This window comes from Heliconius melpomene, chromosome 7, assembly GCF_056956725.1.
Source record: "Heliconius melpomene rosina isolate 202511_hmr_F chromosome 7, ASM5695672v1, whole genome shotgun sequence".
In the NCBI taxonomy this organism is placed as follows: Eukaryota; Metazoa; Arthropoda; class Insecta; order Lepidoptera; family Nymphalidae; genus Heliconius; species Heliconius melpomene.
Window position 1 is genome coordinate 6,695,554 of NC_140395.1, and position 22,991 is coordinate 6,718,544.

The window sequence follows — 22,991 nt, forward strand, 5'->3', positions numbered from 1 at the left end:
TGGTGTTTCTCATTCTCATTAGTATTTATATATTTATATAAGTAAAATCCTTCCTTAGTGGTCTCCAACATTTTCCAAGATACCAACCTACCAAAATTATGTATTCTATGCCGTGTAGTGTAGAGTATATATAGACTTTTCTTAGATATATTATTACTATTTTATTTTTCAAATATATTCAAATATATTCATGTGATTTTTGTTAATTAATCAAAATTTTATAAGCAAAGTAGCATATACATTTACAATATTTTTTTTTTACGATTCGAACGAAAAGATTTAACTAATCTATGATTATTTATATATTCTTATAATTATAGAACTATTAGATTTCTTGTTATATTATATGGAGAGTTTTTATGGTTTTAATTAAATTAGTATTGCTAACTAAATAACAAAAAAAAACTTTTTAAAACCTTGAATTTTTTCTCTATCTATTTATTATGTAAATATTTTTTTATTGAGGTAATAGCAACTAATTTTATAATTCTACTTAAATCTTTTATGAAAAATTGTGAAAATGATTATAAAAACATAATTTACATACATCATCATTTACTTACATTTAAATAATTAAAAAAATTATACATATTTCATAAAATTAACTTTGGCCATACATATAAATTATGAATTATTACCCATCTACAATAATTGAAAAATAATGATTATCTAAAAATATATTTTACATCCAAATAATAAATTTTACGATATATATTTGCTCTTTGGCCGCTAGTAATTTAAAACGTCCGTTAAACTCGACTAATCAAGTTTCTCAAAAGCGGCGTCAACGTACGCGTAATTAAATTTATGATAGAAACGGCGGAGTTGGTCAAATAAATCAATGGTCAACAAATTACCTTCGCCCGCACCTAGACGCACCACGCCACCAAACGAGAATTGTAAATCATTTGTACCATATAAAAAAACATGATTCGAAGCTAGAATCCAGAATCAGCATCATTATAATACTGAGAGGAATAGAATTTTTAATGTACACCGTGACACTCGCAGCGTGTTTAAATGTTTAATCGTCATCGTGGGTGGAGAGCCTCCGTCTCCGTCCCGTCATATTCTACTCATCACAATATGTATTTAAAAAACATATCACACCAGAGGTCTTTACACTCGATTTCTCAATAACACGAAGGCCATTCGCCCGTCACACACATGTGTGGATGTGAAACGTTTATTTTTGTTTAATTATTCTAATAAAATATGGCCGTTAGAGACTCTACCCTTTCGTCTCTACCTCTACAATCGATCAATTTTGCATTATTTGTATATGTACTAACTAACGCTACGTACTTTCAGTTTCTGTTTAGCTAAGACAATCTAATCTATCGCTTTGGAACCCGATCCGTCTGAAGCTCGTTAGCCGTCGACAAAGCGCTCGGGCCTGAGAAACGTGAGCTTACATGTGGAGTAAATTGAACTGTAACGTCCAGTGGTGCGTGAACGCTGGTTGATATCGAAGCGCAAACGGTCGGGGATCGAATAAAAAAAAGGTAGAGTCAAATTTTGAAGACACTGCTCATCTAGCTGTAGCTGCAAAGCCAAAGTCCCGCGCGTACCGCCACCACGTACGCCGGCGCTGCGTCCTTTGCTCGCACGGGGCAGAGCGCCGCGTCTCTCTGTCGCGTGGCTCGTATACCTATCGCATAGGAGCCAGATTGGCGTGTCGTATTCAAAATAGGAACGTTAGTAATGGATAAGTCGAGGGGGGGTGTATGTGTGCGTGCGACCTCCCCGCGCCGCCCCCGCTCGCCCCCCCGCCGCCGCCCGCCGCCCGCCGCCACGCAAGCGGGCAAGCGGAGTTTACACAATCTGTTGGCGTCGCGCGGGCGATGCTCGCGCCCGCAGCCCTTCTCGCGGCGGCGGGCGACGCGTGAACACGTACCATTTGTTTTTTTACCAAATGGAAACTCATGGCTCTACCATCGTACGTCGATTCCGATACGAATTGTTTAATAAAATTCTGCCATCGATTGCCGGTGACGCGATGTGTCTGCAGAACGAGCCGCTTTGAATATTTATATTTTATTTCTTCCATTTCAACAACTCTTCCAATAAAGTAAAAATAAACTATAAACTAAAACTTGGTGACGAATTAAATAAACATCGAGTGACGGTCAGTGCTAGTGTCGGAAAATGATATGGCGCTGAAATAGTGCCAAGGGAAAAATTTAAAAAATTCAAGAATGAAAATGAAAATTTCAAGAATAATGTGGTGAGTGTACACTGATAATTTTTGGTAAATGTTAAAAATTAAAAAAAAAAATATTTCAAAATGGTGCGTGAAAAATCTTGTAAGAATTATTTTTTTTAAATAACTATACGTTACTTACATAGGTACTGAGCTGTTATCAGCTCACTTAGTAACAGTAATTTTACTGATAAAAAGCAACCACATACATATTTTTTTATCTTGTTGCCACGATTATTTGAACTGGAGCCCTTATCGGACGCAAATGCTGAAAAATATTGTAATTTTATTTTTTTATATCTTTAAGTATCGTTTACATCCTTTGATGATTCAAAATTTGTTGTAAAATATATGTGTTGAATGTTTTAAATAATACTCTTAGCTCAACAATATAAATTCATTGCTTCTGAAATTAGAATTTTTTTTAAGGTTTTATGTATTATTTTACTTCAGACTGTGAAAATAAAAAAACCTACGAACGATACAAAATTTAAATAGAATTGTAGAGTAAAAACTGTTTGCCGAATATATCTACTCAGTTCTAAGTAGTCTTCTTCAACATTCTTAAAAATATTTGCTTAAGTTATTCGCATAGTGTTAACAAGTTATTGAACTTCAAAAATACATTCTATAAGTAATATTTAATTTTATAAGAAATAAATGTTTTCTTTTCAATTTAAGAAATTAAATTGGTTTTAAAAGACAGATATTTTTACAAGTTTTAGAATTGAAGTAAAAAAATTATATAATTATATTTAATCTCTACATGTTATTTATTGCAACACGAAAATAAAGATAATTTTCATGCGTCATTTTTAATTGAATATTCACGAACGCCATTTTATATTAGAATCACATTGTAGAAAACAACTTTGTACGTTGTGTTTAACAATTTTAACAAACGTTTGCTCTTTGTATTTGGACATAATCAAAAAAGACTTGTGAAAAGATTTTAGGCCGCCATTTTTATTTAATTCAGTAACTTAGCGTTCAACAGGCAAAAAAATATTTTTAAAATAATAAAATAATATTTATTTCTAAGAAAAATATTGTTATTGTAAATTATATTTTTTGCGTTATATTAAACGTGAATATATATATATTTCACAAAGTAAAATGAGCTGAATAAATGTTACAAGAACGTAACGTTTTCCATTAAAAGACAGATAAAATATCAATACATTTATATGAGAAATATTATATTATATACTAATTTAAAAAAAAAACAATTTTGTATAGATTGCATTATAATTTTGGTGTCAGTCAGTCAGTAATTTTTATAACTACTTTACTTTCATGTTAATATTTTTAAAGTAGAAAAATATAATTTATAATTTGAAAGTAACATAATAAGTTTTAATTAAGCTTAATGAAATCTTCGTAAGTAGAGTTGAGCATATGTGGAACTAACTATAAAGATATAAATCAGTACTTATTCGTAGTTATTAATAACTTCAGGCCTCAGGCGACAAGATGGATGGCTAGTATCAAACGGCACGGGTTCGATTCTGGATCGCTAATTATTATTTATGGTCAGCTTTTATAGTCCGCTTGCGGCTATGCATTTAAAACGTTGCTTAGATAACCATTGGTGTATGTACCGTTAATTTTTCTACATTGAAATTATAAAGACTTACCTTATATCTTAGTATTTTATACGATTCCATACATTTTAATTGTGCCTACGTAAATCGCAAAGAGATATTTAGTTAATTCATTTACTTTGACTCTACATACAATTTTGTTTCACGAACTTTGCATACCAAATATTTAGTCACCAGTTTATTAATAGTTTCATACATAATAACTCAGATGTCTTCGCCTCATATAATTATTTCTCAAAATAGTCCACGGTACTTGGTTGCAAATTTCTCTGTCAGCAACTCTAGAATATGTCAAATATATTACAAGTTAGTGTTAATAAGTATTATTAAATTAAGGTTTAAATGAAAATGGTTGGCAGTTTAAAACTTTACAGTGTTATATGTTTTAAATTTAAAAATGCATCGTAGAACAAAAAAACTGAAAAAATATTTAGGTTTCTTAATATATTATATTGAAGTTATAATAAACTAGTCATCGCCCATAACTTTGCCTAGACATAAAACGTAAAATCTTGTTAATTCAATTCTTGTAGGAATTTCGGGTAATCCTCTGTTATTCCACTACACTCCCCAAACTACCGACATGCCAAACTTCAACTTTTCAAGTCCAATCACTAAGTAACGAAAGAGTCTATTTTTTTTATATATAGGTAGATTTTAACATACATTTTTCACGGTACGCCTCGACAATAAGAATAGTAAAAACGACCACGGTTGTAGTAATTTTAATATTTAGCAATTTTTTGTGATTTTTTTTATTCCAACATAAATCTTGAAACAAATTTCCAACTACTGTATGAATTTATTATAAATTTGAGTAAAAAACTATTTAAATTTGCATTTCTCATTATAAAAGTTAACTTCATAGAAATAATTATACATTTAATATTTACTTTATTCATAAAGAAATCATGCAATTATTTAAGGCTGTCATAGCGCAATGGAACACTGTGTCAATGTAAACGCAATAGTAGTGGGTTCGATCCCCACAGCGGATATGAAATAGTAATACAAAAATTACTTTCATTTCCTTGCTCTGGTAAGAAGACATAGCGCGACATTGAGTTACGCCACTTTACACACGTCTTAGATTTAGGCGGAAAGAGAAAGGCGGAGAATGTCCTATTTTGACGCCTCCAGGTTCTCTCCGTTTTCACAGTTGTGGAACGTGTAGTTATTATTATTTTTTATATTAGTACTTTCTTCATAATCCACAGCTTTTGATTATTCTTATCTGCCATGACAAGTTTATTTATCCTTTTTCTCAAGAAACTAACGTTATCTTCATCAAAAATAAGTCCTATCATAAACAACTCAAAAGTAAATAATATAGTGAATCATATAAGAGGCAGTAGCATAAAATTTAGGTACTTATATATTGAAATTACTGTTGTCAAGATATAGGTATATTATATTTTAAATTATTTAATTTAATAATAAAATGCTTTCACGGAAGATGAATTTATGGTCAACTTCACGACTTCATTGACTTTAATGGACACCACAAATGTCACTTGCACAGAGTATAAATTATATAAGTTTCCATGTTGCCGTCATCTAGTAATAGCTACGGTCTTTAAAATTACCATCGTGTTATTAATAGCAATAATGATATATTAACTTATTTATCTCAACACATATACCTACTGCCTATCACATTTCACCCGTAGGTACTTATATAATAGATTTTTACCTATAAATTTATATTTTAAAGTTTATAAGTTGAGTTCAAAGTTCACAAATTGAAAAATGAGGTAGACTGTAACAGTAACAAGGTTTATTTGTCCTTTAATTCTCTGTATTGATAGGTTACTTAATCAACTTTTTACTATACATAGAATATATATACCTAGATATAAAAAAAATAATTTATTTATTATTATAAAAATATTATTCTATTACACAAATAAGTAAAAAATACAAAAAAATAAAAACGAAAATTAAAAAGCTATTATTTATGAACACCATGCATTATTTCAGTCACGTATTTACAAGTAAATGGGAAGGAAACAGATATATTAAATTATGTACTAGTACATCCACTTTGTAGGTATCAAGGCGTGCCCTATTGAGTGTTTGGAATCATTAAACTAAATATAGCTTATTGTAACTGACATTATATGACATTAAATAAATCTATTTGACATATGTGAGTTTATAATCTGTAGGTATATCTATTATAAAATAAAATAGAAAACAATGAAATAATATAAATAAAAACACCATTGTTATCATACCATAATTATTATCATTATATTACATAGGCAGCGTTTAAAACCGTTTGCAAATAAACGTAAGTCTTTAAATAGATTTTTAATCTATATCTTTCGTATTTATTTGGCACCATCAATTTCTTTTCGACCACAGAGCTATAAAACTATAACTAAACTAAAAATTCTGTACAGATTAAAAAAACAATTATGCCGATATTACAGCATACATAATATATATTGAAATACATAGCATATATATAAAAAACATCAAAGAGACATTGGCAATAGAAAATATAAAATTATTCACAAATTTTCACATCCAATCTATATAATTCGCTTCGCCGGATCGCTACGGCCAATGTGTCCACGCTAACTAGGAAAACATGTTTGTTACCGGTGACTCATACTGTGTCTCTGAATAGAACGGATATAATAAACTGTAAACTGAGTGTGTTTTACTATATTAATATTAAAACGAGTTATTTAATAATTTCTTATTATTATTTAGATGATTTATTTACAATTAGTAGAGAAATAGAGTCAACAAGTGGCTATTTTAGGATCATACTCTAATATTATATCAAAATTATTTTTAAACTTCATTATCATTAACTTACTTTGAAGACTTACTTTAAAAAAATATTTTATTTTAGCAAAAAAAGTATTATCAACTTATAGTTTTTAAATATACGTACAAAAAATGACACTTGACGCTGTACGTCAATTTGACAGGCGATTAAAGTTTTTTTTTAATAGCCTAACGTTAAGTTCGTTACGCTTTCGAGTCGTGAATAGGCGCGTTATTGATAAAAAAATAAATTCTTAGATCATCTCATATTTTTTTTAAACTGATAATTGAATCATTTGTAATAATAATATTCAAATTGATAGCTTTATGAGAAGAGCCAACAGTATATTATACCAACATAACGAGAGTATATTAACATTATTGTAAAAAAAAGTATATTATTATAATCATCATTACTATTGATATATGCAGGCGATACACGCTTGATTGATCACGACAGTGATAAGTTTAAAACCCATTTGAATAAACTTTATACTGGAGATACCTATTAATACGTGAGTAAAAAAATATCATTAGGTTTTTTCTTAGTCTAACCCACAATAACGTAAAAAAAAACGCAAAAAAAAGCAAAAATATATTTATTATAATTATTATATACAATCATTTGTGGTTAAGTGAAATTGGCTTCAATGATAACCCTTAACACACTGAGCTGACTCCGAGCCGTTAAATCTTTTGAACAACTCAATAGACGTCAAAACGAGATGTTTTGATGTAACATAAAGTAACAGGCAATTCATAACTGTCTCGCACACAATAACCTACTCCGTGTAAAGAACTATTAAAAATTATACTTGCGTTTGTTAAAAAAGGAATCCTTGAAAACTTAAACTTTTTGCGGTTTCTTAAAGTTATTGTTTTTTTTATGAAAGCTCAATAAAAACTTTTTACTTACTTTCAATTAGAAAAAAAGTGAAGTGCCCTTTTTTGTTGTGTCTTTTGTGGGTTGTAATCAATTAATATTAAATTGTATTGTTAAGATTTATTACATTGAATTCGTGTTTAAGTTAGTTCATTTTTTTTATTTCTTATCCTTATAAGTTATTAACAACATTATAAAAATAATATAAAAACTTATCTTTTTCCATTCCTAGCTAAATGCATAAATTTGAATAGAATCACAACACTCCTAACAAACGATAATATTTGCTTAAGTAATTGATAAATCTCAGGTCCAAAGATCTATAGATCTTCCATATAAGTATACGCTTTTGAAAGCCAAGTGCAAATAGTTCGTGTTTACAAATTAATTAACTGCCCACACTTCCCCTAGCGTGATATTGCGTTCCTTTCTACGAACCAGAGTTTAGCAACATGATATTTTAATTTTCGAGATACAGAGTTGCACTGTAAGTTCAAGGCGGATTCAGATCGAGTTACGTGCTATTTTATGTGGCTTCCTACGAATACGTGAAATTAAAACAGCTAAGTCCGATGTGGATTTGAAAATGGTGGGTTCCGTATGGTCAATGTTAAGGCGATGATTGTTGCTAATCAACAAGGATTGACAGCCGATCACATTTTAAGTGTATACCTATCCTACTTCCCGCTAATATTATAAATGTGAAAGTTTGTGAGGATTGTTTCTTTCACTTTCACGCAAGAACTACTGAAGGGATTTAAATTAAACAGATTTTGTATTAATTGACTGTAATATAACAATAAATTTAAGCAGTCGAAGCCGCGTGTCAGGTCTAATTTAAAAATAATATTTTTCTATACCTCTATCAGATAACGAACGTCTTTCCAAACACTTTAGCACACATTAGATAATTATAAGTTTCATTCATTTTTTATGTATGGGCCATAAAGCACGAAAGCTGTTTTTTTACAATGAATGTTAAGGTCAAAATAATTATCGAACAAAAAAAATATTGAATAAGAAACGTAAACATCACTTTCGTGGAACGATGCCTGGTTAGTCACGCCGTCTGTCAAAATAGACTCGGAATGGCAGATCGTGCCGCCTTGTCTTATACCAGTAGTTTGTATATTGTAGCTCGCTCTCGTTATATATTCACGTGACAATTATCACAATATTATAAAATCGAGTTTCTTTTCCTGTCGTCAGTCATTTTTTCATAATTTTTATAGCATATATTAAATAATTTTCTGTAGTTCTTTGTGACACAGATTCTAGTTACTTTTTCTGCCTAGAATGGTTAAAATAAATAGACACGACGAAATGAGTGACTTATCACTAATTATTCTACACCTACACGCAAAACAGTTAGTGCGTAAAGATAAAAGAAACTACATATAATTATATCAAAAGTAGCATCAGTAGTTAACCCTTGAAAAGTTGATGCAAATTACTTGCCTTAATAAATAATGTATGGCCCCGTCGACACTTAGATATCTCGCGATAAGCGTAGTTAGACAAAGATGGATGGCGCAATGAGATTGCTTGACACCTCTGTCTGATAAAAATTTTAATAAGCAATCTGTTTTGGATTATTCATATTCCATACATATATATTGTAACGGTTGAATATCACCCTTTTCGTTTTTATAAATGCATAATTTATCTTCGAATGAAATTGATTTTTAAGATTTATTTTTTATGTTTCTGCTATCACAGTTATTTGTTTAACAAAATGTACAATTATAATACAAAACAATAAAATACTTAATTTTCTTGTTACAGATAATATAATGTACGCTATTGGATAACTGATGTTGTTGACGAGGTAAGCAATATAATTAATTCTAATCATTAAATTTACTTGAAAAAATATATGAACAAACAAAATAATCTACACGTGTTTTGTTCAATATTATCGATGCATATTTGTGATTATAGAAAGAAATTGTATATATCATATAAAAATAATCTTATATTTATATTGACTTGATGACAAGAATAATCATTGAAAAAATTTCAAGGAGAAAGTCATGATAAGATATTGATTGATGGCCGGGATAAAGTTTGAAGTGAAAGTCGATATGATAATGCTACTTTTATATTCTTTTTGACAACACTTCTTGACCTTCTAGATGACCTTTTTATCTAGTTATTATTTACTCTATTGTTAAGTAAACGTTAAAGTATTTAACATTTGAATTTTTGGAATTCGATGAACGTTTTTTTTCTATCTATGTTGAGGAAATGACTTTATTATAAATATAAATTCCTTTGATATGAACTTATCATATTCATTTATACCAACGGCGCTATAGCAGCGTTCATATTAATATGAATTTTTTTACCTATTCATATATTTTGTTAATTTCCTGCATTGTTTAAATTACTCAACTTTTTTTTTTTTAGATTCATACATATGTATTCCCAAACTTATAAATAATAATATGGCTAAAAGATATACCGCAAGAAAGTAAATTCATTCACTTCTTTAATAAAAGTAATAGACAATAGACGCCGCCATAATTCATACCTTAATACGATGTTTTACCCATTATACTCACTTCTTTGTCCCACACAGCCGGTCTAACCCTAACCCTTTAACATACGGTGTCTTCAATACTTACCAACTTTCACATCCTTCCTGTTTTAAATGTATTCATAACGCGACAAAAAACTAAAGCGTATCATTTGACGGTTTTTAGACAATAGGCTGGTGTCTATTGTGAAGTTAAAAGGATTTTTGAATATTAAAATGAAATGGGATGTGGAATTGATACTTTGCATAGGATTTTAAAGCTATTAACTTACTATTGAGATAAAAGCCGACAGTAAGCAAGATTATTAACTAAAATTATTGCCACAAGTCACTACAATTACAAAATAGACACGAAGCTTCATTATCCATATAAGGGACAGATAAGCGGATTTTGAATAAGTACCAAACCGCGATTGCTCAACTATGCTCGTTACTCAAGGTACGTTCACTTTCAAAGAGACTTCTTACAAACCACCATCACAAAGTGCACTATTGTTACGCACTCCCTTATCTCGGAACAATGACTAGCTACCGCGTACATCATACAAGCGGAATCAGAGATACTTTGAATAGAGCATCCCATTGTCAATATTATAAATATTATGCTAATGTGATAAAAGAAAAATTTGACTCTGGATCTAAACGGCCAGGTGTCGTTGTGGAAGGGTTACGGCATAAGAATCAGTCTTTCGCCCCTATTTGAATGTGATCATTTATTAAGATTTGAATCCATTGTTTAGTTTCTTATTCCCATAGATGTGCATGCATTGGTTAATAATTTATGTGCGAACCGTGTTACTGATATATTTTTTTTTATAATATTCTAATGTGTTCACGGTCCCGATGATCAGAATTGAGCTTACGGATGATTCTTATGAATACGAATAGACAAGCCGTTAGCATTAGCCTATAGATCATTTAAAAATTATTAAGCTTTCGTATATAAACATACTAAACTTACACTTGGGTCCTATCGTGGCACAGAGGAAGAAGCGTGTGACTGTTAACGTGTTAAGTTATGGGTTCTATTCCCACTCGAGGAATGAAATATTTGATATTTTCTTTACTCTGGTGTCATGGTAAATCGCGGCGTTGAGTTCGACTACTGAACAAGCAACGGCTCCAGAATTCGGCGGAAAATGAGAAATGGAGTGTCTTAACACTAGGATCCCTCTGTCTATACACCTGTTTACAGGATACAAGGTGGAGTTGAAAAAAAAAATAACACTACACACATTTAAAAATAATATACTAGCCATATGTCAATAATTAATATAAAATGATCGTTGTTAAGACACATCATTAAATTTGTCTTGTCTAAAGTAACAAAAGCCACACCACAGCGTGAACTCGATAATTTCGCAATAAATGACCAAGACTTTACTTAATAACTGAGCTACTTTAAATAAAAACGGGCTTAATTACTCGCATCTGTCATTTTATTCCTTAAGCAACTGTAATAATATTATTATTTATTATTATTATTTCGATTTGGTAATTGGTGTTATTTCTTACTGCCTGTGTGTAGCTTATTATGTAATTATTGTGGGGACCCAAAAATAGCCTTCTCAGGAATGTTTTTTTTTTGGAGGAATTGGTTCGAGACATGCTAACTTAAAAAATGATGCTTTAATTTTATCGTATTCTGTGTTTTATTATTAATTTATTAGATATTATATTCATTATTTTAAAATAATTCTAAAAAATTATTTGTATAATTCTACAAGGAAATAGTTTTTAGCGGGAATTACTGGAAATGTGAATCACGATGCCGCAAATATTTCCCACAAAGGGTAGCTGAAGCCGTACTATAGTTTCGTGTGTTCCATGATTTAGAGTATTATAAAATTGCACGTTGACGTGCAAAATAAATAACCAGTTACACTTTCATAATCCAAAAGTATATTTTTATACGTAAATGTTTTCCTATATTAATAAGGTTTTTATATACGCATAGCTTTTTATTTTAACTATTTTCATTTCCTCCTAATTTTTTTACATCTTTTTTCTTCGATATTTCCTCCTTATTTAAAAACGATAATAGAGCTATATATTTTTTTAATAAATTTAATATAATTAAAAAATTATACATGGATTTTATATACACATAGAATTATTTATATAGAGGCAATGTGTGGTCGTCGCCGTAAGTTTACAAAAAGCAAGTCACTACACTCTTTGTTTACATTATAACTAAACTTGACGTACAGTTTGAGTGTGCACGAAAAAATAATAATCACAACCACGCCACACGTGTTGTTAAAATATTTGTTTGCTTATTCGAAGGTATACATTACTATGAAATATTTTATATTTTAGATTTTTCTCATCGAATCCGTCGCTATTTTAAAAATAGGGTTATAATATGAAATAATTAAAAAAATTATGACAATGCTATCACAACGTAAGGCGATGATATTTGATAGGTCTCAATACAAAACAAATTGAATGCCCTACTATCATGTGTAGTTAAACACCGTGCACGGAGCTGGTGGCATCATCATCATCATCACAAAAAATAAAGAACTCATTCCATATAAAGTAACTTATTGAGCCAGTCGTGGCACTAGGGGACAAGGGTGTAACTGTAAACGCGACGTGTTGGTTATGAGTTCGATTCTTATTCAATAAAATAAAATATTTAATATTTCCATTTCTTCGCTATGGTGTACAGTGTTCCGCCACTCAACACATAATGCCCCAGATTTCGGCAATAATTGAGGAGCGGAGTATCTTAGCACTAGTCGTGTGAAACGTAGACGTAAACGTAGAGTGAAACTGAAAATATATAAGTACATTTATTAAAAAAAAACGATAACATTACAAATGTCTTCAATTAGAAGAGTATAATTTAAGTCTTAGTGTACTTTCCCGGTACAAACTCCAGATGGCGGCGGACACAGCTGTTGCCTCACTATTCTCATGCAAAAGACCATTGTGTTGTTAAATGTACGTAATAATTGTACTGAACGTGTTCGGGGTTAAGTTCTGTGGAATGTCAAACGTTTTTAAATGAGATTTGCATTTGTTTTTTTATTGATTGTATGCATTTTTGTTTACTGATTAAGGTTATTTGAAATGGGGTTGAACGATTTGTGGAATTAATTAAATTTAAAATGCATTATTTTATTTTATCTCTGTTTTATGAACGTTGATAATGTGAGTTGAATTAAAAATGTTCACTTTAGTTATTTTCTTTTTATTTCTAAATAATAATGATTAACTTCACATATATGTGCGTCTATAATATCCATAGATTTGAGTTATATCTTTAAAAAAACAAATATTTAATCACTAACTAAAATACATTTTTACAATACAATATTTAAAATATAATAATTTAATACTGAAAAAAATTGAAAAAACATCGATTTTTAGTATGATTATGTAAACGACGTAACGCAAAGCAGTTAACCGCTTCAACACCACTTAGTTGATGCCAATTTTATATCCCCATAAATTATTTACGACTGTTCGCCATTATTAGATATGATTTTTTTTTACTTTTCAGGAAGTACTTAAGGGCCAGGCTATAAAATAAATTAGTGATCATTGAAAAGTATTGCCGTATAAAAAGGTGTATTTTTTAAGGTTCCATTTTTTTATAAATACCACATTTTACAATGTAATGTATATATTATAATATAAAATGTAAAAAATACATTGCTATCTCATTTTGAACCTAGATATAAGTTTATATACCTTGAAGTCTAATATTTTTTCGTTTTTCTTCGACCTAACTTAGGTTAGGTTAGGTTCCCCACTTTCATTTATATCCACACACTAAAAACAAGTAAATTAATCTAAAATATATACAAATATATAATATTATTATCTCTATACAAATTCCCCTACAAAATGCTGTTTTGTCATCAACGACGGTCTTGATGTCATTTAATTTGTTGACTTCCTCAATAAATTTTTATAGGTGATAATTAAAGTCAATGTACGGGACACACGTCACCGCGTGCGGTGCTAACTTATATCATTTTCTTTGTCAATCTAATTTTTAAATTGACTGGTATTATGTTTGTCTCTGAATTTTGAATTTTAAAAAATGTATATTTTATTGTTTTTGTTTTTATTGCTAATTTTTTGATAGAAATCTCTTTTCTCCACCTGCTGGCCTGATATAAGATATTTTTTTTTCAATTCTAACAACATTATAATACAATAACTTCACAAAAATGTGTTCTATTTTACACTAAATTCGAATGATGTCTTTTTGAGGATTAGATATATTATAGTTCTGATCCTCATATAGGAAATACAAAAAATAGAGAAAAATAATTATAATCTCTATACTCTCCATGGCCATTCAAAATATTTAAGTTTCCGCTTAAAACGTAAAAGAAAGTTAAGTTTGTTAATGTCATGTGCATTTACTTTTCTTCGTCACGAGTAAAAAAGTCCAAATTAATTAACCGAATCATTCAATAACGGAATTGATTTTTGATTCAATGGAGCGCTCGGTTACTTACTAAGCTTACCGCGTAATAATTAACAGTACGAGTTAAAATTAATTCTGCTATCTTTTTATAAAGAAACAGCGTGTGACTACAATCGCGATTTGTGGGTTCGATTCCCATTCATGGAATTTAATTATTGACATTTTTCTAGCTCGCAACTCAACAAAATGTCAGGAAAATTGGGTGAAATGTGGGGAACGGAGTGGTTTATCTGCTTACCTGATATACGGCGTAAAGTTAAAAAATACTTAGGCTAACTTAAAACAATTTTGCTTCAATTTTTTTCTTTTTATACAGAACAAGTAAAGAATTATTAATGTTTAATTATTAATTTAAAGCACCAACCCCACTGTACATCGCGGGCGTGTCAGTGACGTCACACATCACTCCCTCTCTATATATTATAGACGCCATCTTGAATTTCCTTTTTTTCCGTGCGCATACGCAACTTCTCTGCTAATTAACTTGCCTTGTTTGGCTTGAATGATGTTATTTATTACGACTTCAACTATTTCTATTTTATTATTAACTTAGAAGATATCTTCTAAAAAATAGCCAATCAAGTTAAGATGCGTTGTAATGCAGTTTGCACGTACCTAACTTGACAGGATGGTTATATATTCAAATCATTTGAGGTAAAATTAATTCGTTTCTTAGTTTCCATTGCCGTTTAGTAATAAATAATTAAAACTTAAAAAAAGCAATGACTGACTCATTTATATGACTTTTGACGTACTTCAGTTAAAATCGATCTCAGAATGAAACGACAACAAGCGTCGGCTTTCCAAAAGAATAAAGCGGCTTATATTATTTTTCACGTTACACTGTAAGACTTGTACCAGTACAGGTTCGTATATGTACATATAGACGCATACAGGTTATTACAGGTTCGGTTATGAGTCGTGCAAGATCGTTCAAATATCGAGTTTCGGCATCACTTTGCTTTTGTGAAATTTTACGTGCATGCCATTTTGTGAACGGAAAAATAACTAAACAGCAATTAATCGCCATTTTTGTATTTTTCTTGCAATTATTGGTGTTTTTTTGTGTAATTAAGGCATATTTGATGGATATGGCCGTGTGTCACTCATTAATCTTTTACTTTGAATGGAATGGAATGTTTTTTGCTTGTTCGTGTCACATTTATAGCTTTTAAATATGTATATAATATTATTAATTATTTTTCTTCTTTCAACTGAATGAAATAAAATACATATTGAATATTATTAAAGAATTTAGTAAAATATACTTATTACAGGATTCATTATTATTCGTACGTCTATTTCAATGCAATTATTGTCATAAACGTTACTAATATAAAGATAGAAAAATATTTTTAGAAAATAATTTCCAAGGAAAAGGTTCGAGTCCCGTTGCGTTCAATTTTTTTATTTGTCTTCTGATTTTTTTCTTTTTTCATATTTATTATTCTATATAATACAGTTGTGAAATTTAATGATTTTGGAACTTGATGTTTAGAACTTTTTTCAGTAGTCTGTATCCACGGAAAACGTGTAAATATTGCGCAAATACTACACACTACTTGTACATATTAAAAAAAATCTTATAAAAATTGAACTTCATAATTAATGCAGTATATATTTTCAGTATTATAAATTTTAATTACATTGAATGTTCAAGATAATGATAAACTTCATTTTATAGTTAAAAAAGATAAATTTAGGGAAATAATAATTATGTATAAAGCATTTTAAAGCGAATCACTTTAGAAATATACAAAATGTTTATCTAAGTATGGAAATACCATATAAATTTTCTATATAATTCATTTTCCCCAAAAGTTGACTTGTGCCTCTTTGGCATTCGGCCTTATTAATTGTAAACAACTGAAACCATACAACAGGAAACTTATCGTTTATGAAAACCAGAACACTGCAGTAATATTATTTTAATTTGAAATTATGTATTTCAATATGCTCTTATATATCATTTTATGAGGAATGAAACGCCACGCCACTACGAATCTTATTTACATAATATTACTTTTATTAAAAATATATCGCAAGAAAAAGTGGTGTTAAACTCTGTAATTCAACACATCATGAATCGGTAGAAAATAAAACGACAAGTCGTTTTGCCGCCCAATAAATGTTACGTGAAAATAATATACACAAAGAACAAAAAATTTAACAAATATATTAAACTTTTCAATACATTTATATCAGTTAAAAATTCCGTGATTTGACTCGTCAAATATCTCTTTCTTGCCCCAATCCATTATCAATACTTTAAATGCATGTAATGTAAGGGAAATAATTAAAATTCACTTTGTTCGATCACGGCTTTACCACCTTCGAATGTTTGATGCAATATAAAAACGTCAGTACTGTCAGTCAGTCAGTCGAAACCCTTTAAGTATACTTTGTATCGAGCATTGCTTGTTCTCAGAGATATCTAAAGTAACATCTGTGGATTTGTATCGGCGATCCCCGGCTGTCGGAAATAAAAGTTTACGTTATAAATATTTCGACCCACCAACCTGTCGTAACTGCAGAGACATTTGGTGAGCGCTCAAATTCCTTTTTTACCCTTTTTTGTTCCACATTTTAAAGAAAAAAAAAGATGTAAATAATACGATCCTTTTAAATCGGGCAAGATGAGTGAAGTAAAGTTTGTGGTACACTGATCAGGAAGTTATTTTTTTTTTAATTTACTAAATATATTTTAGTACTGCTAAATGTTTCGTTTTTTGCTATACATTTTATTTGATTTTCATTCGATGGAATAAGTTGATTTTGTTTCCTCAATACAATTACAATGTCTCGAAAATTGGACAAAAATTGGGGAACGAACTATCTGCCTACCAAAAAAGAAAGTTACTAAAAGCTATGAAATAATAGTTGGTTGATCCGATTAGAACAAATTGCACATACATTTTGTGTGTTGAGAAGGTTTTATATACCTATAAAATCAGGAGAATGAAATATTAGTAACAAGGCAAGCTGCGGCGTTGAAACCCGCCGCTCAACATGCAATGTCTGCATAAGCTAAAAAAGTATTTCAATTATATTAGTGCTCAGTGTACTATAGCGTGTTAGGACCATCTTGTCAGGACCACTCTCGAGGTAAGTGCAGGTATCTCCGTTTTTTTGCCCTCAAAAATAGGTTACCTATTTATTTCTTTATAAAATTGGGGTGGATGAATGTTGACTCTTCGAAAGGTTTGAGTGAATTACTTTTTAGTAATATGATATTATAATAATATGGGATTAGTTTGGTTTTTTAACTTTTATATATTACTTTTAAGATTGGTAAAGGATAAAAAAATAGATATGTTTATTTTTTTTTGTTCAATTATTATCAAGATATTATTAAATACATTGTTACTAATACTGGGACTAGCTTCACAAAACAAAAATATATGTATTGCTTTAGTTAATTAACTATTATTTAAACTTCATTCTTTCTTAAACTTTTATCAAAACCAAAAATGAGATTCCAATTGAATTACGCACGAATATAGAAATATTTAAATATAATACAATACGTATATAATTTTATAAATACAATAAAACACAGCAGGTGTTTTTATTTAAATTCACATACAAAAACCTCATTATATTAATTTTATTAGTTTTTGTCACTATAATGTAAAAGTCTTAGAATCGCACTGATACGTTTTAAATTATACTTTTATAGCCGATTCATAGAAATTTCCTTTTTCTGTCGTAATTATTTGAGGTTATTTTGCTCTGGGATCGTTTTGATTGAGCGTTGTTCCAAAGAAATGTGAATTCTACCTGCTAGTTCTTGACGTCCGGATAGTATAATGCAAAACATTTTATATTTGATTTTAAACAATTTTTTGCTTTATAAACTTTTTAATCTATAATAGTTGTTATATAAACCTAATAAATCTTGAAATATATTAGAAATTAGATAAGAAATATATTTTATTATTAAATTGTGCAATATTGCATAACATCATCCCATCACCTGTTCCTTTAGAACCGGTCTAGACAAAAAAATGTTTTTCGATAAGAGTATTTAAAAAATTGCGTGGATTTCATTAATAGTACGTAGAACGATTTTAATAGGCGTTACCAATCAAATTAATTCACATTGATTAGTGCAATTAAGTATTTTACGAAAAATAGGATCAAAAATATATATTTTTTCGATTGAAAGATATATATATATATGTATATATTTTACAATTTAGAGAAGATAGTATCCCTTTATTTTTAGTGACGCATTCCAAAGCCACGTTTCATCTAACAAAATCTATCTTAAGCTTTTAAATATAAACATTAAAATAAAAAAAAATGCTTTGACTGACACACAATATCATTTTATCAACAAAACGTCAATAATAGAGTGAGATGTCACTTAAGCTCAACTGTATAACAGGAGATGTGTTAAGATAGAGTCCAAGATACGAATTAAATAAGCAAAAACAATCGAAATCATCGTAAAAACGATTTTATAAAACTCTCGATATTAAATTGTTTACTATTCTACAAGTTACAAGTAGAAATATCCTTCGAGAACTCGAATCGCTATTATGGTAGTAATTACAAACCGGTCGTCGTTTCTGATTTTTTTAAACGAAAATGTGTATCTCCTGAGTATTTTTATCATTTAATTTGTTATGTTGCCTTGTGGAGTTATTCTACTAGTTATATGACTCAGAATATACTATATATTTTATATAAATAACAATAATATTATAATATTATAGTTAAAATTATTAAGAATATTTAAGGTTTAAAAAGATCTTGCCGTCATTGAACCTGCTACATTCGACGAACTAATGTATTCTCTAAACAAAAGCAGATGCCTTATAAACAGATAGCATTTTAATAATGAAAAACATATATATATATATATATATATATATATATTCTTACTAGAAAATTCTTTAACAACAAATGATAAAACGAAGACAGAACGGTAAGCTATTTTGATACAGACCCATAATTACAGTTTTAATTATTTAAAAAGTGCCTCCCCTATTAGTTTATCGCTGAGCCGCCATTCCCCGCCATTAACTGCATATTTTAGATAAAAAGAGACCATTTGGAAAATTTTCTCAAATTTACCATCGGAAACTAGAATCTTAGTTGTTGTTTAATTAAATTGTAAATCTATATATATAAAATCGAAAGGTCACTCACTCATCACGAAATCTCAGAAACTACATGTGCTAGGAATCTGAAATTTTGCATAGGAGTTATTTATAGGACGTAGGTGCTCGCTAAGACGGGAATTTGCAATAATCGACTTCTAAGGGGTTGTTTTTGGGGTCGAAAGTTTGTATGAAACTTCGTTACTACAAATGCTAGGAGTCTCAAATTTTGCATAGACGTCACTAAGACGTAGTCATGGAGACAGAAATTAATAATAACATACTTCACGCGGGTGAAACCGCGAGCGGGCCGCTAGTTAGTTATATATTTTAATATAAATAGTAAACTAACTGCGTTTCATTCCTTCGACGCGAGTCGAGTGTGATTGGTCGGTCTGTACGTATTTCATACTATATTTATTCAAATTGGTGTTTTTAATATTCTCGACGGTAGCTTCAGAGCCAGTTTTATATTAGCCTTTGTTTTATTATCTTGTTCGCGTCATTTTGATCGATTCGACACTGTACGATCGTATATTTGAAAGAGTTATTTATTTTATTTTCAATCTAAATACATTGTGGCTTTAACAGAGAGAAGCTAGTGATAAATCCGTTTTGTACCGTCTCCTTAGATATAATACGTGTTGTGTGACGTAACTTAACTCCGCAAATCTAGGAAATGGGACTGTGAAATTAAAATATTTCAAAATCCAAAGATCATCCAAAAAAAGATCCATCTGATCCGAAGTCAATAACAAGACTATTTTATCGGGAAAATTAACAAAAAAAATTCGAAATATAAACCTACAACCGCCGTGTGCACATACAGTGCTAAACTGAGCTCACAAGAGTATTTGATCGTTTAAATTAACAAAAAACATTAGAGGGCAGTCGAAGAGGTCGTAGAGGTCGTGTCGGGCGTTGCACGTTACACGGTAAAAAATAACACAAACACAAAAACAGTACCGTATGAGTCACGCATAAAGGAAATTCGCGTCGTCGGCCACCTCACAGAGTCCGTCCAATCCAATGTGACACTTCGGCCATTAACTTAAGCAAAAACTTAGGTAGCCTGCCCATATTGCTAAATTTTTAACTGACGAGTTAGTCAGTGGGTTAAATTCGAAGGGAGAACACTGTAAGTTATTTTTTTTTATTATCAGCTTCACGCTGAATCCCTCACAGCAGTAGAGGGAATCCTTGTGTTAAGATACTTCGTTCCCCATTTTCCGCTGAATTCAGGAAGCGTATTGAGTGGCGGAACTTAACGCAGCGCTTCGCCTTGATACCAGAGCGAAGAAATGGAAATATAAAGTTAAATAAATATTATATTTCCTCACATGGGCATCGAACCTACAACCAGTCGCATTTACAGTCACACTTTGTGTCCCTGCGCCACTAGCCTCTAAGTAAGCTAAGTAAGATAAGTTATATTATTATTATTATAGTAATGTTTTAACAGTTAAACTGGTTTTTATCTTTCATCAATCACAATTTATGTTACTTACGTATATATAAATAGTCAGTAATGTCAGTCAGTCAGTATAATATAGAGTTATTTCAGCTAATTATAATAAATTATATAATTTTCTTTGTCACCTGAACAAATGCAAAACAACCAGTCATAATTAATATTAATATATGCAATTCGACAAACTGTAATATCATCTGAAATAATTGACAAATATTTGAAATGAGGTATAATAGCGTGGAGTGTGGTTATTTTTAGTTTCTTTATTTAGTTTTTTTTTTTTGTGCTTATTTTGCACATTTTTCACGTTTTTTGTTATATTCTCCGTTTTACTTACGTATTAAAGTATTGTTTGAAAGTAAATATCGTTTTGTGTGACCAATTGCTTGTTCCTGAAATATTCTAGTAATTAATACGTAAAAAAAATTTTATACCCACCTGTTTCTAAATTAAATGCATTTAGTTTAATTAAATTCAGTTCTAAATGTAATATTTATACGAATATTTTATCCAAGATGAGAATGAACCTGTGACCTCTGTCTTAAATAGTCATTAGCTTCAAGACAAAAAGTCAAAAACCAATAGAAAAAATAAAGTAATATACCCATTTTTTGTACAGACAGTACCTACCTCAAGCTATCCAATATTGTGAGTCAAAGTCCACAAAAAGTGTTTGGATTTTTTATCGATCTTTATTTTTTACAATCATTCTATTGAGGCCGCAACGGCACAGCGTGTTACTGTAAGCGCGACAGCTATGGGTTCAATTCCCATACGGAGAAATGTATTATTGATTATTTTAATTTCTCTCTGGTAACAAGATAAAGCGCTGCGTTGAATTCCGCACCCAATATCCCGAAAAATTGGCGGCAAGTGACAAACGTTGTATTAATACTGAAAAAAAATCTATTCATATTACAAAAGCATGAAGACACGTGAATGATATTTAAAGGTTATTTTAACCTATTGTATTCTTTTGTTTTAGGTACACAATGCGGTCGTTGGCACTCGTTTTAAGAATGGTAGATGGATTTTTTTAATTTAAGATTAATATCTTGTTTATTATTTATTAATATGTATAATAATAATATGACAGCGTGAAAAATACTGATATTGTTCTATGAAAAGGTAACGAGTTAAAATTCTTTTAATTTAAATATAAAAATATAGTAAATTTCACATACTAAAATTTCAATGAGATCATCTTGGTTGTGGTTTCGATTGTCTCTCACGGAAATGCACATTTAACACTATATTCCCTCTGCTTATTCTGCTATATGCGGGTTACATCGTGAAATCTCACTCTTATTCTCTTTTTTTTTAAAAAAATAGATATATATGCCTTTATATAAAACAGTAAGTATATAATTTTAGAATATATTCCCTAACAATTGTAGATTGTGGTATGCTTAAATCAATGCGTATTTTGAACAATAGAGTCAAATTGAATATCTCGTACGTATAACATAATAGGCAGTATATTTACATTGTGGTTTATACTGATTACTTGTTTATTAGTCATACATTTGAATACACTAAATATTTGTTGACTGTTTTGTATTGAAATTAGTACTTTTTTTAGTTTAGTTTTGATTAAAATAGAAATTTAAAATTAAAAGAAAATATTAATCAACTATAGTTATAAAAAAATCAAATATTATAATAATGATAATAGTGCGAGTTAAATGCTGTCGATGTTCTCTTGGAAAGCTAATAATTGTTATATAATTATTTTGTATAAATATTTAAAAAAAGCAACTGCTGAGTTACTTGCCGGTTCTTCTCAGCAGAACTGCTTATCGACCCTATTGACGTTTTTAAGTAATTTGACAATTCAATAGTAATATTTTGATGTGGTTTGATTTGGTAATAAAAAGTCAAGCATCTAACAAATCTTTTCTGTACTAGAAATTAATGTTTATTTTGCGGAAAGTAGACAAAGCTTCTTCTTT

General features: G+C 29.8%; 1 long non-coding RNA gene across 1 annotated transcript; it reads left to right on the forward strand.

The window, feature by feature from the left end:
- Nucleotides 1-1,834: 1,834 nt before the first annotated feature.
- Nucleotides 1,835-22,213, forward strand: LOC146537532 (uncharacterized). Its single transcript, XR_014878132.1, has 3 exons — nucleotides 1,835-2,227; nucleotides 9,257-9,299; nucleotides 22,025-22,213. It is a non-coding gene; the product is annotated as an uncharacterized LOC146537532 (long non-coding RNA).
- The last annotated feature ends 778 nt before the right edge of the window (nucleotides 22,214-22,991 follow it).